General features: G+C 43.7%; 1 protein-coding gene across 2 annotated transcripts in view; it reads right to left on the bottom strand.

Moving 5' to 3' along the window:
* TIAM2 (TIAM Rac1 associated GEF 2) overlaps window positions 1-15,889 on the bottom strand; it is a 164,671-nt gene extending 148,782 nt beyond the window's left edge. Inside the window, exon 1 of one of the 2 annotated variants that reach the window (XM_056487234.1) lies at window positions 15,729-15,889. The gene's annotated coding sequence lies outside the window, so the exon portion shown is untranslated. The remainder of the gene's footprint in view (window positions 1-15,728) is intronic. The other variant, XM_056487235.1, reaches the window with a different exon arrangement.
* Between the last annotated feature and the right edge of the window lie 1,801 nt (window positions 15,890-17,690).

Here is a 17,690-nt window from a genome sequence, read left to right as displayed (position 1 = left end):
ATAAAAGTTCTCCATGAAAAGGTCTTTGTCTGAGGAAGACAACTGCACAATAAGAATTTCCTATCTCAAGAGGATATAGAGAATACAAGTGAACAAAAAGTTAATGTCAAGTTCTCATCCTAAGATCCAAAACCAGTTAACTCTGCATAGCTGCTTGAAATAGTTAGCAAACAAGTTTTATTTGGGAGAGTGTCCCACTGAAATACAAAATACTGCAAGAAATTAAAAAAAAAAAAAAAAAAAAAAAAAAAAAAAAAAAAAAAAAGAAAGTCAGCCTGTGGGCCAGAGAAAATAAAGCACTATTCCAAACTGAAGTAAATTGTTATAAAAGAAACAAAATGTTTAAATAGGCTTATTGGTCAAGTACAGCTCAGACACTGGAAAAATCTTGTATTATGATTTTGTGGTGGGGAAAAAGTAGTAGTAAATGTAAGTATTTAAATAATGTGGACACTTTTTTGATGATTTAGCCCCATTTGTTACTCTTCATAGCTGGCAAGCTGGAAGTCTTAATTTCTGTACCAGCTTTATACAGGTAAGAAGCAGCCACTGATTAAGAATCAGTCTGAATTCAGCAAATGGAATATATCTCGTCCTTTATGTTTGGGACTTAACGTTCATAAAGTGCAAGAGAACAAACATAATTGACTGAAGTCAAACTTGAAAAGCAGCAATAAAACCCACCCTTTTCACCCCTTCTTAGCTCTGAATTGACAGTCATTTACAATACAGGGTTTAGTGAATGATCTATCAGTATCAGCCTTGGGTGACACCCTCTCCTATAGAAATAATTGTGCACGTGGGCATCTTGCAGGACTGTTCTCTCTAATAAAAATGCTGGCTCAGAGATTTGACAGCGACAATTCATCACAGATGTTTTCACCCTTAGAACTATACCAACAAAAACTAAACTGCTTCATGGTACCAGCCCCTCCAAGCATCATTCCAGGAAACATTTCACAATAACAACATTGCTGATGGCCAAAGACTGAAGCCAATCCTGATCCTGCCAGTGAAGAGCTGCCTCCCAGCAATGCATTTTCTGATCTCCTACCTAGCCTGAATTTAAGGGTGCCCATCCCTTCCCCAAAGAAATGTTCTACTGTTTATGAGGTCTGACTATAAGGATGGTCTTTTTATTCAGATTACACTTCCTACTAAGCTTACTATTTTCATTTTTACCATTCATAATCCCTCACAGCGTCTTAAGTAACAGCCCCTTACACACAAGAGCTACAGCTTTCAGGGATGATGATTAGCACTTTGGCTCTCTCTCCCCATGCCCACTAAGCTAAGCCAACCCACATTCACATCTTACTTTACACACTTGAAACAGCCTCCTGTGTGCAATCATTCGTTACTCTTGTTACGAACGCTGCCCAAAATAAGCACTATGCCCTAAACACCACAGATTTTTAGACTGCTGTGAAGTGCCTGATAGTTTACATACACTATATTCCCTCCTACTGCTGCAATGCCCAGACCTGAAGGCAAAAACCCTCATGGAGCCCTACAACAACTGCAGCACCCAGCAGTGTTACACCCTCCCTGATTTCTGTAATTCAGTTTCTGGTGGTCAGTCTGTTTCCATTAAACACTAGTTTGCTGTGCAAGAATATTCCATGTCTCTGCAATCCCTACTGCCAGACCTCTGCCTGGTCCCATCTTCTCCTTGCTCCAGTTATTCCCCACTTCAGCAGCATGCCTCGAATTCAGCTCCATCTCTTTGACACTTAAATCATCCTGAAGGATTTGCAGAGCATCTTGAACCGTTTACAAGTATCAATCGTTTTTCTCATACCTCTCCAGAACAACCTTGTGCTACTTTTAAAGAGCACACTGGAGACCATCAGGAACATCCCTCCATTGCCAGCAGGGAGGAAAACCAGCACTGGGTGCTGGGGTCAGGCACAGAAACTCTGCTCAAGCCTCCTCTGACGCCACAGAATTAATAAAATCTTTTCCATTCCCAGTGGCAACAGGCAAAATACAAGGCAGCAAAAGGGATCTGTGGCTTTATAATATGCTACTCAAAATATCTGCTGATGGTCATAAGACAGAAAGAATATGCCAAAAACACTGTATGATGTAGTCAGTTGGCAAATGGGGAAAATCACACACAAAATGAAATGCATTCAGCACTGTAAAAGCAGGGCTGTGGGAAATTGCTGTTCTCCATATAAGGATCCAATATTTTTCCAATTTGCCAGCATAGCATAAAGCGCATTAAAAAAAAAATCTTAAAATAAAATTCTAAATGCTAACCATAAGAATACTTTCTACAGTATTTCTCAAGAACGTTCATTTTGTACACCCGTGAGTCCTGATTTTGTAACTTGCAGCCAGTCTAAATGAAAAATAAGAGTTTTTTACCTTCTCCATATAAAATGTCAACCACCTTTTTAATTGAGAGCTAGAAAAGCGTAATTGAAAAATACTAACCTCAAGCACTCATTAGTGACAAATCCAAACCCCAGCTGAACACAGCCCTAATAGGATTAAAGAGACATTCAGGATGATGTATGTAGACCTGGTATGCAAGAAAAGCCGAAGAAAAATCTGTATGCATCCATAGAGCAAGGATCACACAAAGCCCCGGGAGGAGCAGTGCTTTGGTACCAGATGTGCACATGCATTTTTCCTGGTGCCTCCCTCCCCCTGTTGGAACTACAGATGCTGCCCACCCTGAGGACTGCAGGCTGGAGGTACCACTGCTGGGCTCAGAAACTGCAACATCACCTGAGCTCCCACAGGAAGGAAGCAGGGAGTGCTGGCCAAGGCATTTCCAGGAGCACAGCTGCCCTCTGACTATTTTTAATGGCTCTTTGTCACTTCCCCCACCACACAAAGCTCTTCAACAAGTGAGCTGTTGGGTCCACCTCGTCTACAAAAATTGCACATATAGATAAGCAGTTCTCAGGCTGAATTTCATGGTCTCAAGGTCCTCCTGTGAGCATCAAAATCATTGAGCATGAGATTTCCTATTGATCACATGCCACTGGCTGCACATCTAAAGAGGCTCAGGAGGGTAAATGATTTTTTCCCAAGTCAATTTTAAATTGGCTTCCTAAATTGTCTCCAGATCCTTTCCAGACAGCAGAATGGAAATAATTAGAGGTGGTTGGAAAATGGAATTTTTGTCCTGTGGGGAAAGTCTGATAGTTCTGTACTTATTTTTATGCTAACACAGGCCAAAGTGTAAAAGCCTTAAAATATTAAGTAGAGCAAAATACTGTAAGGTATTCTAAAACAGCATCCTGCATGCACTTTGACTTTTTTTTGTTGTTAGAGAAAAGTCCATTCCTCACATGGGCACACCAGCAGCCCACACAGATGCCCAGCTTTTAGCCCAAGATTCTTTCTACTCCCCAAGACCACTAGGCAGTGACTAGCAGTGTTGACACAAGCTCTCCACACATCTCATCCTACTCCTCTTGCTGCATGGGCTAGACAGGAAGACAGCAGGGACTGCAGTTAATCACTTGTTCATCTTCTGAAAACAAATTTAAATTACATGTTTTAGGGGTTTGGGTGAAAAGGTCCCCCCCCATTTTAAAACAAACCTTTGAAGTTATTTATTCTAACTTATTCTGATGCCTATTGTGGAGCCAACAGTTTCCCACTACCCAGATGCAAACTGAGTGCAGTCACAGAGCTGGGAGCTGAGATACCATGGGGGGATACACAAAGAAGTAATCTCTAAAAGTTGTACACAAACTGTGAACATGAATAAAAGGGAGATTAACTCTCAATGTCTCTTATGCACAAGAACATAACTTCCCTCCTATTCTCCAAGTACAGCACTATGCCTTCTGCCTAACCAGAGATACACTGTCACACCAAGGACCTGGGTAACTATATCAAATAAAATTCTTTCTTCCTGACACCATGGAGATAGCTGCTTTATGCAAGTCATCCAAGTAGAATGCCTCATGGGAAAACCTTCAGTGTCATCACTCTGTTAGGGTTCTTCTCTGCAGCTGTTTAACTGACAGAGCCATTGAAATCCTGAGAACACATAAATTCTGCATCATTTAATTCTTGGCTCCAAGTGCCTTTGACCAGCTCTCCTGATGAGGATGACACCTCTGTCTATAACTTGCTCTAAGTTGCAATTCCCCTCAATGCAACTTTCCCCTGTACAGCTAAGGAGATCTTGGCATCTCTTCCTCTCCAGGTCATCTGGAAACTGTTCCAACAGGAACTTGCAGCATGCTGTCCAAGCACAGCTGAAGCAGACAGGGCCTGAAGCACAAAATGGCTAGACATGAACACCAGAAAAATTGCTTATTCCATTGTATATATCTTTCTCCAAATGCTCTTTCCAAGCCAGACCAAGGTAGCAGGGGAAATAAAGAAGCCCTTCATTACACAAGGGGAAGGGAATGATTTCAACATTTCAAAATTTCCTCCTCTACTAACCTTCCACATGGAAATGCTGATTTGGATAAGCTAGATACTGAAGACTGCAGAACCTACAAGGACAGGGCTCAAAAATGAAGGCTTGATGAAGAATATGAAACCGTGCACAGAAGCTTTTTTTGGTACTTTTAACTTAGCTGGCCACCATCTTGGGAACTAGCTGGGAAGTGGGCTGGCAGAACAGGACCTGAGGGTGCTGTGACAGCAGCTGAACATGAGCCAGCTGTGCCCAGATGGCCAAGCAGGGCAATGGCATCCTGGCCTGGATCAGCAATGGTGTGGCCAGCAGGAGCAGGGCAGGGATTGCCCCCCTGTACAGCACTGGTGAGGTCACACCTGCAGTGCTGCACTCAATTTTCCCAATTCAATAAGAACACTGAAGTGGTGGATTGTTCCCAGAAAAGGGTAATGGAGGGTGAAGGGTCTGAACACAAATCCTACGAGGAGCACTTGAGGGAGCTGGGGGTGTTTATCTGGAGAAAAGGAGACCCAGGAGAGACTTTATTGGTCTCTACAGCTGTCTAAAAGGAGGCTGTAGCTGGGTGACATTTGGCCTCTTCTCCCAGGAAAACAGCAACAGGATGAGGACATAACCCTTAGCTGCACCAGAAGAGATTTAGGTTGGACAAAAGGAAGAATTTTTTCACTGAGAGGAAGGTTGAGCATTGCAATGGGCTGCCTAGGGAGGTGGTGGAGTCACCATCTCCAGAGGTGTTAAAGAAATGACTGGATCAGGCACTGAGCACTCTGGTCTTGACAAGGTGATGTTCAGTCTAAGGTTGGACTCAATCTCAGAGGTCTTCTCCAACCTCAATGATTCTGTAATTGCTTCCTCCTCTTTTAATTTTTCTATACAGTGAGACAAGATTTGCAAAGTTAATAAAAAACCATTAACAAACTCAAAGGCAATCAAAGAGAGGCAAGATACTAAACCATGCCAGTTTCCTTTCTTCAAAGCACAGATCCATGGGATATATCTATAGGTTATAACACCAGCAGGTTCAAACTTGTTCTGAACAGACACAAGAAATCCCTGCCCACACTTGGAGATAAGCAAAAGTCTTTTGAACACTTAGCATGGCCCTGGGCCAAGCTAATAAACTCTGCTGAGCCTCAGGGACATCTCTGTGCCATTACCTCGGGCTCAGCACAGCTGGCAATGCTCACAGTGCTGGCACAAACCACAGGCACAGCTCACTCCTGGCTGCCTCCACCACAGCGTGGAGAGGGAAATGCCACCACACAGCTTTGTCTTCAAGCCTTGACTTCAGTCCTGGGGCCATTCATACACATTTATCTGCATTCTCCATCCAACAAAAAAACATTTTAGCCCAGTTTTTGACACAAGTGTCAATATTTTGACATGGATGTAATGTTTTTCACCTGAAGGTGGTGAAAAGTGTTGCAATGAGAGTCTAACCAAGCCAATGCACTTGGCTTTTGCTTTGAATTACACTGTTTTACAACAGCTTTTTCTGTTGAAAATTAGGAATTTACACATTTGCACAAGGCTTCTTAAACAAAACAGCATTTTTATTCAAGTGTTTCTTTGGAATGCTTCCTCAGCCCTCCAAAGAGCACATCTTACTGGGTTGGGTGGGAGCAGAAAAGGGAATGATGAGACTCACACATTGCTTACAGTGGGTAGAGCTGCCAGGCTTCTATCCAGTTTTAAGACATACAGCCTTTGAAAGCCCTTATGTCTGGTCTTTGACTCAAAAATGACATCTCTACAGACAGAGGGGTATGGGGTTGTAAAACCAAAGCATATTTTCTTAACACTGCTCCAGAAATATCCTCTGCTAAACGTGTAACAGATGCATGTTCCTCATTAAAAAAGTGTTGCTATACATTATGCCTTGGCTGTAGACAGATTCTGGCAGAGATTGATACACTGTGGACATATAATTCATGTGTCTAGTATGTGAACTCTGGACCCTGCCTAACCTGCTGAGGTCCTGCTGTGGATCTCAGGCCATGGAAATGGGAGCAAAGGGAGAAAGCAGACAGAGGTGGAGGAGCAGTGTGTAGCTGAGAAAACAACAAAGCTGTTGGACGTACTTTTCTCAACGCCACCCCCAGGCACCCAGCTTTTATTCCCATTTGTATAATGAACTAGAAAAGCGGCACCAATTCCAGCTACTTTTCTTTGAGAGGAAAAATAAATCATCACTTCATGGTGACCATTTTCTTCCTTGTGTAGCCTCTGGCTTTTTGTTGAAATTTAACTTTTGCGTTTTGGAAAAGTAAGTCCTAATGATGAATTATAATATATTTTTTTGGCTGATTGGTGCTTAAAACCTGCCCATGCTAATCATAACTTCATAATCCACAGGGAGACCCTTAGTTTTATTCCTTGCCTGGTATTCAGACTTCCATTTAATTACTGGTTACTTAGATTTATAGGCAGATTTGCTCAAAACAGCGACTCTGTGTGCAGACAATAACCTTTTGATGGGTATGGTAGTAAAACTGAAATTCCTATGTAAACAGGACCAAATTTTAAAAGTAGCTGGTGTAGCTCTCTAATGAAATTGGCAGCACTGTGTGGGTACTTTGTCTTGGAGAATGCTAAATGGTGCATAGCCAGCATTTGCTCCATAAACTGTCAAACAAGAGAACCGCAACTGTTCGGTGATTTGTTTTTCTAATGTAGTTCTCTACTATGGGAAATGTCTTTTCCATGACCAAATGTAGAGGCTGTCAGGATCCAAAAGAAATAGAGAGCAGAAAGATGATGTCTAGAAGGTATCTCCCAGCAGAGAAAAAAGGAGAAAGAAAACATTTCTCAAAGACCCATTTTTGGGAGCACTATGAAAAAGCAAAACACTTTGGAAAAAATTACTTCAAGGATGCCATAATTAATTGTTAGGCATCAATTACAGTACTGTAACACTCAAATTTTTCTCTCCCTTCATTAGGTAGCACTGATGATAATATTGTTGCATATCTCCATAGGAAGATTCAACAATAATATATACACCTGGTACCTTTCTTCTCAGGGCCTTCTACTACTTTACAAAATTAAACAGACTTCATCACCTTAGAAAGGCAGAAAGCCCCCTGCCATTACTGAAGAAATGAGCACTGCAAATAAGTGACACCTGAGCTCTATGCCCCAGCAAATGAAGCAGTAAATGAGCACTGATTCCAAGTTTCCTATTTTGTTCTATATTCCTCTCAGCACTTCAGTGATGTTTTAGGCACGTGTCAGGCAACAAAAGCAAAACCATTTTGTTCATAATAATAAAGGGTAATTAAACAGGTGAAAGTCTTCACACCCATGAAAGGATATCCCCAGATCAGAATTCTAAAAACAATCAGTATGGACCAACTATTTCAGACAGGTGCTCTGGTGCAGTCTGTCTCTCAATAATGGAAAAAGCAGCACAGCTCTCTTTTTTCTACTTCTGTTCAGACCAGAGGGAAAAAAAAAAAGGAAAAAAACCACAGATTTCATCATCTGAATTCAAACCTCATCTGATCTGGTCCTCAGGAAGACATACAGCATTTAAATACATGCAATGGCTATTAAGGGATTGACTCTGGAGAAATAATCAGATAGACAATATTTTTACCAGGGTTCAAGTGTCCACAATACCCAGTAAAATAATCAAGGCTACCCTGAGCAGACTGCAAGACTCCTCTGTGCATGTAGATACTTCCCAGAGGTGCAATTGCAGCTGCCAATTAAGCCTTGCCAATATCTGCTGCACGCTTGCAAGCAGCTGATGTAACAGTTACCTGCCCCACAGGTAACCCCACAACTTCCCTCCCTGCTCCAGCCTAGGAACTGGCTGCTCACAACAAGAGCAATGGGAGGACAGGACTACTGCAAGGAATCTGAGAACTCTCAGCAATATTATGCCAACTACAGCAAATCTGCTCTGCAACAAGGGAGTGTCAACACATATCAGCAGCCTATATAGCGACTGTCAAGAATCAAAGCTCGTATTATTTTATGTCCCTGAAATGTCAACTCAATTGCAAATTTAAAAGCTATAGTTTTATCACTTTGCCAGTCATAGGACAAATCCCAATAATCTTAGTTGTGCTGACCTTGACCAGGCTTGAGACAAGTAAGGCACAAATGCAGAGAAAACCAGAAGCCCGCAGAGTAATCACAAAAAATAAAATCACAGCCATGGTATGACACACTAAAGCCCTCTTCAATCCCTACTACCCATTGCAATCTATACTACCCTTAGGGAATATTGCTAGATTAAGCTGCCTACTAGCAGCATCTTTTTTTGTCCAAAGTCTAATGCATTACCAGCATTTTATAAACAGATAAACTTTATTGGTTGATGGGAGAGTGAGTGTTGCACAGATATTTCCCTTTACTGTTGTTCACTTTTAGACTGTGATACAACTTAAAAATTGTCCCTTAATTTGGAACTACATGAGTCCAACCCACTTAGTTAAGGCAACGCTTTTTTAGTTTCAGTAACCAAACAAATGCTATCAGTAAATAAAAAACACAAAAGGAAGGGACAGCAATTCATAACAGGACCATGATCATGAGGTTACAAAAACATCAGCATGAATAATTATATTATTGTTTAAAAACCCTTACAATTATTTATGATGAGTTAGCTTTTCAGGTGCTATTTGTGCTTTATGATAATGAAAGAGTACAATAGCATGTATCACCATTTAACTTTTTTCCACACAGGAAGCATTTCATAGGTACAGCATGCCAAATAGGGACACAGTTACACAGGTAAATAACTATACTATAATCACTATTTGTCAGTGAAAATTAATCTCAAAAAACCCAGACCCATAACTCTTCCAACCATTAGTTTCTGGCTTTAGCCAGTTACTCATCTGAAAACTTGAACATCTTTAAGCAAATATTTTCCCCTGGAGATCTGATACAGTGATATATACACAAAGTATTTTAGTTCAAATAAAACATTCCTGTTGGTTTAAAACCACAGGAAAAAAAGTAAATTATTTTAACAGTTTCTTTTTTCAAACAAAATGCCTTGCAGTTAGTTGGTAAAGCCTGAAAGTTGATAATTGCTTTACAAGTTTTGCATTCCAAACAAAAGTATCTTAGTGGTTCATGTTTCTCTTCTTTTGGCTGTCATATATACAATTATCACAAAAGTTACTTATGGGGAGTTAACTCTGCCAAGTATCTCACACTAAAATGGTGATAGAATTCTGCTACAAATCACAAAAAAACACTTATTATTGGTACCACTACCATGTTTAAGTGTGATTTCTCTTTATCTATGGGCAAATCACATCTATGGATAGTCAAGATCAAAGTTGCACCATCTGACCTAAAGGAACACACTGCAGTGGGAGCATGGCTACACCAACATCATTCTTTCTGCAGCAGTCTAGTTTCTTGAACTAGAAAGAGAGGTGATTGTCCTATTTTTTATAGAGCTGCATTAAATGTTTCCTTCTAAAAGTTATTTTAATAGCATTGCGGTGCTTCACAAAGGGAACAAATTCAGTACATGGTAACACATATAAACACACCTTCTGCCTCTGAAGAGATGTAGGCTTTTTAAGAGCATTTTCAAGTGACAAACATCAATATAAATCATCAGTTTAAACTTTACAGCATCAATTGAAGATGACATTTTGGCATGTAAGTACACAAATGTTCACAGTGTCCCTGCAGAAGCCATCTCTAGCTCAGAAAATGCACAGAGCCTTTCGAATGACGGCAATGGAATTTAAATGATTTAATTAGAATAATATGCTCTAGTCCTTGGCCACTCTCTCACTATAAAGTAGGAATTTCCTCTGGGCAGGCACAGCACAAAACCAAGCTGCAACTGCTCATCCCAGCTCCAAAAAAATGTAGTCTTACTTCCCAGTCCTGTGAGACACCAGAATGGTCTGCTAACTTCTTTTGTCAAGTTTCCCTTCTTCACTCAGTCTAAATCCATTCTAACAGTACAAGGAAAACAGAAGCAGTTGCAACCATGACACAGGATTTAAAATACTAATAAGAGCTACTGAAAAACATGCACATTTGTACTATCATCTGATTTACTTTTGAATCAAAACCAGAAGTTCATTTCTTCTGCCAAGGCACTTTTTCTTTTTTAATTAAGAGACTTCAAAATCTGAATCATTCTTTTTCTAGGGAAGGCATAGAAGAAAAAGACAAGACAGACTACTACCAACCCAAACTTATCTCAAACCCTATACTTTGTAATTACTGGGTTGTCTAAAATTGGATACCAATTTTTAAAAATATTTTTTAAATTACAGTAGAAAATGTTTTTACAACCTTTCCTCTTGAGCACTTAAATATTGTGAGTACTGAAGTTGAATTTAACTTACTACACTTCCAAAAAGCAGTAAGGAACTAAAACCAGGCAGGAAGACCAGTTTTCCTGCTTTTGATTTGTATTAATGATTCTGAGAATCATTTTTTTTACCTATACGAGAAAGTTGCTGACTTCAGTGAGCAATAAATTTCCACAACTGACTTCAGTGGAACCCCAATTAATATCCTCAAAGAGAACATTTGCCTGCTCTTTCCTTACTGGAGATAAGAGGTTCCCTTCTAAATTGCATCCTAGAGACATTTGACTAAAACTTTTTTTCCTCCAGGCAAAAAGTAAACATCTATAAATATTTTATACTAACGCTGCAAAGCAAAAAAACAGACTAAGCACTATTAACGTGCATCTTTTTTTATTTTTTTCATCACATTTATAAGAAAGGGGCAGTGATGCACGCCACAAGGCTGGGATCTAATCAGACACAGTAAGGCCCTGTCTAGACAGGCAAAAGTTATTACAATCAGTTAGCGTGGTTGAAGAACTCCATTAAGATGCAGGCCAGCAAGAAAGAAACCACATTAGCAAATGACACAGCACAACCAGGCACCAAGGCAGGGCAGGGATCTCCTGGCATGCCCAAAACCGAGCCTCTCCCGAGGCACTGGCAGGCTGGCATGTCACAGCCGGACTACGGACACACGAGCAGCAGCCCCACACTGCTCTGAGCCTGCTCCTCAGGGAAAAGGAGCAAGGGTGAGCAAGGACAAGCCTGAGTGCTGCTGCTGTGCCCAGGCACGGTCTGTCCTCACGGAGAGGCACCAATGCCCACGGCAGAAGAGACAATTTACTCGCGAGGTGATCGCGTGCTGCGGGTGTTTGCCTCACCCTTCATTCCTTGGAGTGATGATGCTTGTGGAGAAACACACTTCTGGGATATTTGGGATATATAACCACACAGATGCCAGGAATAAGAAACACTACACTAAAGAAGAAAGAAAAACCAAACAAACCAAGAAATAAACGAAAAGTAAAAAATGAAGTGATAAGGATTACATATAAAGCAAAGCAAACTGGCTTCCTTTGCTGTCATCGTCCCCCTTGATCAAAACTTTCAAGGCTTCTCAATAACACCTATTTGCTTTGCAAATGGGGTATCACAGCATACTTGATACGAGGCCAAATGTGATTAAAAAAAAATGCACAACCTATTTATTACTCCTACTTTATAACTTTTTCAAATAATTTGGTTTAAGATAAAGAAAAAACACACTATTCTAAAAAGAGAAAGAATAAAATGAGATCACATAGGAAATTGTTGTCTCAACATCTATTACATTAGAAACACTTCTAAATTTAGACACCCAAGCATTTAACATGGTCCAGAAAAAGAGAGAAACAAAGCCAGAAAAGTGCTCATATTTTAATTACTATCAACAGTAAACCTTATTTTCAGCTATGCTATACCAAGCAATGAACTACAAGCCTTGAAACTGCTATTAAAGTCCTCACAAACTATTTGCTGAAGAGAAGCAAGCATACATTTCTCTGGTTGCATAATATGACACATACACTTTTGGGATGGGAGAGGAAGTTATAAACTATCCACAATCCACCAGGGAAAATATTTCTTCTTTGAATCAAGAACAGGCTTCACAATAAATTCCTTCACTATTGTATTATATAATCTCATTGCTAGTATTTGTCCAAACTTTTCCAGTGCATTACTTTGTGTCACTGCAATTTACTTTGCAGAAAGGGGAACAAATCCCACAGAGAATTTAAGAGTATATACAGAAACTGCTGCAACTTTTCCCATCAACTATCATTATACTTTCACTATTCTTGAATTTTCAGAAGCAATAACCTCCCTTTGGCACCATCAGAATCTCACCTTTGTCTCTAAGTGGTAAGGCAACCCCATTAAAACATAAGGGTGTTCCACAGCAGCGTGAAGGATCCTTATCAACGTGCCCAGGCACTATCAAAGGCAAGGTCAGAGTAAAATTGTCACTGCAAATGTGAATAGACAGCACGTGGAGCTCACCTGTGCAGTCAGTGGGCAGGGCACCCACATGACCTCTGCAGATTCCTACTGAAGGCAATTCAGTGAGCCCTTCAGCAGTGCTTGATGTAACATCAGTAACATCATCAGCTGAGCATGGAAGAGCTCATATCTGGCTAATAAATGCAGGTTTTGGAAGCATATCTGCTATTAAAAACAAACAAAAACCTGTCTTTCAACCAAGCCTTGGTCAGTTTCTTGATGAGCTGTACTGTGACCCAAGAGGGAGAATATCCAAATCCCACAAATCAACACCATCAAGCCCTGGAGGCAAATATATCATAGAATGGTTTGGGTTGGAAGAGACCTTAAAGATCATCTACTTCAAACCCATGGCCATAGTGGACTGCCTCTCTTCTCTAGGTAAAAACTGACAACTAATTAACACTTGTACTTGCAGCAATCCATTACTTGCAGACACACAGAATACCTTCAGTAGGGATCTAACCCAAGACAGTGAGGGATGCCCAGCCTGAGCACCACATGAATGGTGCTTTCTGACAGCTCCTCAAGGGACTGCAATAATGGAATAATAGTATAATGGAAGAAGCAACTGCACCGTGAATTCAACACCAGCTGAACTACACTGCCATGCCAAGGGGAGGTCTCACAGCATCCTCCATCTCAGGCCATCAACTGCCACCTCCTGCCTTCAGATGACACTACTGCAAGTGTTGAAACAGGACAGCAGTCAGCATGCTGATGGTTTTGTTCCCAATTGTGAGCACTAATTTCTGATCCACCTCCTAGTCAGCAGAGCCAGCATAAGCAATGCACGGGGATGGTGCAACCAGGAACAGAAAGAACAGATTCCCCATCTTCTGCAGCAAAGACTCTGCTGTTTTACACTGGGATTCAGTCTCTACTTTTCCATCAGCCTCAGGATTGAGAAACACACCCATCTTATTTCATCTGGCTGATTAGCACCCATTCCTGTCACAAGCCCATGTGATAATCACTTACTAATACAAGTGTCATGACTGACTGTAAAACATCTGGCTCACTCTGTGTGTTAAGTGCTAGATAGACACTGCAGAGAGCAGCAAAATCCAGTAAGTGCTTACAAACTCACTTTTTACAAAACCTTGCATGTTGTGCTATTCTACCTACAGTATTTATTGTTGTCCAAAGCAACAATTATGCAAATACTTGGGCACTTGCTTAATTCTTCTGTTACAAACTACTCCATTACACTTAATGGATTAATTAGCAAAGGCTTATTTTTACCCAGAGAGTGGAGGCTCCCAAGGCTACGTGCAGAGTCACGGGACAGGATCCCAGGGGGAGGCAGGGAGGGGGAAAGGCACCTGGGAGCACCTCCAGTCACATTGCAGCTCCACAAGCAGTTTTGGCAGCAGTATCTAGTTTTGCCCGCTTAAAAAAAGCTGTCCTACCTTCTCCACTCCCTCTTTCATCCCCCACCCCCCCAAATGAACCAAATAATGGAATTGATCCAGATTAAAATTACATCTGTTTTTTGCTCAGCGCCTAGATCCAGATCGCCGCAGGACAGCATAAGTGTTCATGCTGCTATGAATGGGGAAGAGAGTCGGAGCCAGGCAGGGGCTGCCAGCACAACCCCATGTTGCAGCACTTTAAACCACCCAAAGCGCAATCATAGTCCAGCTCTGCAGTTCCAGCCCTGCTACAGTTACCTGACACTGAAATTAGACCTATAAGGGTGGTCCCCCCCTTCCTCCCTCCATCTCCCTTCCCTCTCCCCACAGCACTGGGGCTCAGCAGCTCTCCCAGACATTCCTCTGGGAAGGCGGAGCTGCAAAGAAATCCCTCCAAAAAAACTCCAGGGTTGGATTAGGTTTCTACTACACTGGCTCCTGGAACTGGCTTTCCACAGGGTCGGATGAACTGGCATAAAGGAGAGGGTCCACAGCAGAGCACCCACAGCAAGATGTCTATATTTTTCCTAACTACAGAGAGCAAGCCGGGCCAGGACCAACCGCTGCCTCCCCAGGGAACAGCCACAGAAGTAAACCCATTTGCAGAGCTGTAAGTCTCACTCATGCCAAAAACATAGAAGCACATTATTGTAAGTTTAGTTAGATAAAAAAAGGTCATACAAAGTACTGGTTTCCTTTCACATTCTTTGCATATACAAAGATCCCAGCGGTTCCAGGAGGATTTTCCTGTATAGCCTTACTGAAAGCTGATTAAAGAAAATTACCATTAATCCCACTAGTAACTTAAAACAAAACGTTAAATTAATTTCAGTGGGAGTTCTGGCCGCGTACAAAACCCAGCACGATACCCTCAGATTCATACACATTGCTCTCTTGGGGAATGTTAAGAACTCTGCAGGCATACGAAAAGGCGAAATTTACTCCACGTTATTAGAACTCGGTACAAAAATCGCCAAACGATCTGCAACAAGCTTAGAACTATTTCCACAAACTCCGACCCCTTGAAATTGTCATTGTCCACGCCTCTGTTTCCCTTTTCACCTCTTACTTTTTGAAAGCTCACCGCCCGCGATCACCTTTAAAGCAAGACCCGCGCCAGCTAAACCTTTTCATTTTGCGAACATCCCGACGGGCGCTTTCTGAGCGCAGGGCGAGGTTCCCCTGCGAGCGCCCCGAATTGCCGGGCACAGCACAGCAGGGGCAGCTGCCGACTGCCGCAGGGGCTCCGGGGGAGCCCGGCTGTCCCGGGCAGAGCGGCGGCGCCGCTACCGCGCCCGGAGCCGGAGCGCTCCGCGGGTATCCCGCTCCCCGGGTATCCCGCTCCCCGGGCACCCAGCGCTGCGCGGGGCGCGCACCGAGCGCGGCCGCGGCTCTTTGTTCGCCCGGAGCGGCCGCGCCCCGCGGAGCCGGCGGGACACGGCTCCGGCCGGGACGGGGCTGGGGCGGACGGGCCGGCGCTGAGCCCAGACCCGGACCCAGACCCGGAGCCCGTCCCGCTCCCGGACCCGGACCGGACCCTTGGCAGCGCCCGCCGGGGCTGTCAGCCCCCGCCCAACACCCCCGTACCTGTCCGCGGCTGCGGAGCAGCCCCGGGGACTTTGTCTCCGGCTGCCAGCGGACAAGTTTCTGCCCCTACTTCGCTCCTCGCAGCCACAGCGACGCTTTCCCCTCCCGGATCCTCCGTCCGCCCGTCCATCCATCCGCCCGCCCCTCTCCCTCCCTCTCTCCCTCCAGCAGGGGCGGGGGCGGCGGTCCAGAGTGCCCGCCCCGCCCCGTGGTTCCCCGGGGTTGTGATGTACCGGGGGTACCCCGGGCTGGGCCGGTACCGGCGGTACTCTGGGCTGTTCCCCTGCCGGGGGTACCCGGGCTGGGCCGGTACCGGCGGTACCGCCAGTCGTGCCCGAGCGGCGGAGGCTGCGGGCTGGGTCGTGCCCGCCCGGCGGTGCCCCGGGCAGGGCTGGCCGAGCTCACCTGTCCCCGCGGCCCCTGCAAGGGCAGGTGAAGGCTGCGGGATCCAGGCGTTGCCGCCCCAGCCTCCTCTGTTTGCCCGAGCAAGCCCTCCCGTCTTTTCGTCTTCGTTTATTTACAAACTTTCCGCGAGTTACCTAGCCGGTTACTGCAAGAGCAGGAGAAATTAAACCCAGGAGGAGCATCGCACCTCTTGGGTTTTTCCACACACAAGTATTTAATGGGAGAGAAACCACCTGGGACAGCCCTTCTAAGAGGGGTTACACAGCGAAACAAACTCCAAAGGGAACGGCTCCAGCGGCACAGTTGCCATTCCTGCAGATATGTAGGAAGGCTGGGACAGTCCCCTGCCTCTGCACGGAGAGGTGTGAGAGCAGAGAGGGGCAGGCACACTGCCTGCAATTGTCTGCTGCCCTCGGTTCCCCTGGCGTGTTTATTGCCACTATTGCGCCGTGCAAGCGCAGCTCTGATGTGTGTTACATAATTAACCTTTGTCATGTTGGTAACCCTGTCATTCTCTCCGCAGGGCAGTTGTGAGTACGAGGGGGAGGGCTTGATGTTGGGATAGTCAGTTGTTCCCCTGACAAGTTTTATTTTGGTTTCTCTCCGGGAAAACTAGATCAAAAAAGTTTTGCCATAGACAGCAGCGTGGTGAACGTTGTGGTAGTCCTTTGTTCCTCAGGTAATCTGTGCCACAGCCAGCCCTTAAAGCTTTGTCTCCTCCCAACAGGTTACACCTTGTCTTCAGAGAGGCCCAGTGCATCAGAATAGCAAAACTGGGTGGAAGGGAATCGCTACAGGAGGCTGAACTGGGAAGCAGAGGACGTGTGTTCATGGTAGACTCAGCTGTGTAGACAATACACTATGTCAGAGTTCTCTGCTGGCTTCTTGCCTGCAGCTTTTTTTCTGTAATGTGGTGAGAGATGGAGTCATCAGCATCACAGTCTGTCAGGACAGAAGAGACTCTTCTGGCCAGCAAGTGCTTTCTGTCTATCACAGCACACCTACGTGTACTGCCAGGGAGGGATACTGACAGCACTCCTGCCCCACAGCCTGGCTTAGCCAACTGGGATTATGACATTTCAGTGAAGAAATCTATCCTGTGACTATGAACTCTCTAAATTTGAAACACTAAATACTTATAAGACTAAAATGAGTGGCAACTCCCACAAGTATGGTTTCTCCTACTGATCTTGCAGAGAGCATTTAAGCTAGATGTAGTGTCTAGAGAACCAGGAATAAACCTGGTTGTCATTTATGATAGAAGGAAGCATAGGAACATTGCAGAACTATTACTTTATAAGCATTTTTTATTATGTTAGGGAAAAGGAGAGGTACCAGGTCAAGTATCAGTCAAAAATCAGGCTTCTTCATTGTGCTCAATGTAATCACTCAGAAATAAGTAGTTTCCTCACAGGGTGGAAAGTTTATGTAGGGGGACATCTGTACCATGTTCTATTTTAACCAATGTCCCCATGGATAGGGGCTCTGTCACATAATTAGTGTATGTACTTTGGGGTTGGGGTGTTTATCCTCTTCCAGATCACCTTCTGCCCCCAC

Source organism: Oenanthe melanoleuca, chromosome 3 (assembly GCF_029582105.1).
Source record: "Oenanthe melanoleuca isolate GR-GAL-2019-014 chromosome 3, OMel1.0, whole genome shotgun sequence".
Taxonomy (NCBI): domain Eukaryota; kingdom Metazoa; phylum Chordata; class Aves; order Passeriformes; family Muscicapidae; genus Oenanthe; species Oenanthe melanoleuca.
This window is presented reverse-complemented; position numbering and strand designations above follow the sequence as displayed.